Source organism: Tupaia chinensis, unplaced genomic scaffold (assembly GCF_000334495.1).
Source record: "Tupaia chinensis unplaced genomic scaffold, TupChi_1.0 Scaffold143886_1, whole genome shotgun sequence".
In the NCBI taxonomy this organism is placed as follows: domain Eukaryota; kingdom Metazoa; phylum Chordata; class Mammalia; order Scandentia; family Tupaiidae; genus Tupaia; species Tupaia belangeri.
Genome location: NW_006203737.1, coordinates 1 through 1,278, shown reverse-complemented (window position 1 = coordinate 1,278; position 1,278 = coordinate 1).

The following is a 1,278-nucleotide window of genomic DNA, read 5'->3' as shown; positions in this document are numbered from 1 at the left end:
GAGCTCTGCCATAGGCGTGGACCCAGCCCTGCCCACCAGGAAACGCCCACTTAGACATTCTCACAGGCCACTGATAGCCCGCTTGCGGAAGAGGTACAGGCAGCCTGCGGGCCTCCGGAGTGGGGGACCAGAGAGACCAGGGTGAGGTTCTACTCCCAGTCCTAGCGGCCCACTAGCCTGGTTCTTCCCCTAGAAGGGTGCCAGGACAATGAGACTCACAGGTCCCAAGGGAGGGCAAAGAGCAAGCCAGGGCCACCCATATGACACATGTCCATGTGGCCCCTGGGCTAGCTTCACTCTGCACCACCAGCACCGGAATTTGCAGGCTAGAGAGCACATGGACTTGTGTGGGCTTCTTAGGATCCATGAGCTTTCCACTATAGTGCAGGGGGTGAGGGCTAACTGTGACTGAGGACTAAGAGGGGAAGTGATTTCTCACTTCCCTCTCACTGATACTCTGACTTTCTGAGTGAGCACATGCAACCTATGGAAAAGAAAAAGAAAAAAAAAAGATGACATAGGGGAGCACTTACATGCATGCATACATACACGGCCATACATACAGAAGGTGAGGGTATGTGTACCTGACTGTACATATCCATGCAGGTTTGCGTGGAGAGCTCCACCTCACTTGCATGTAGTTTCTGAGACAGGGATCCCAAACCAAAGGCTTTCTTTTTTATTTGGAGAGAAGGCTTTATTTTATTTTTTTTAAGATTTATTTATTTAATTTATTTATTCATTTTAATTTGACCAGAGAGAGACACAGAGAGAGAGAGATAAAGATAGAGAGGGTAAGTGAGAAAGCAAGCCGCCAGGCTGGGAACTGGAACTGTGGCCAGCCATGTGGGAGTATCCAGTGCCTCAACCACCCCGCCACCTGCTGGTCCCAAGAAGGCGTTATTTTTTATTTGGAGAGATTTTGGTATAAGATGCATATGCTCGCCATAAAGATAGAGTGAGACAGAGACAGAAAGTGACAAATCAGCCTCAAGGAGAGATGGCCATGCCTCAATCCCTTCTCTTCCTTTCTCCTCTTGAGATATTGTACAGGCACGAACACGCGCCCAGTGTGATTTTAAGCCACTGGGTCCGGGACTCGAACTGCGGTCATGGGAATGCAGCGACAAAGCCATTATGATAACCGCTGGCCACAAACCAAAGGCTTTCACTGGGGTTATCCTTCTGTGCGGACACTGACTTCACCCTGTTGCATGGGCTGCAAACCTGGAGTGCTCAGGGGACTTGACATGCTGAGACCCCTGGAGGTGAGCAAGG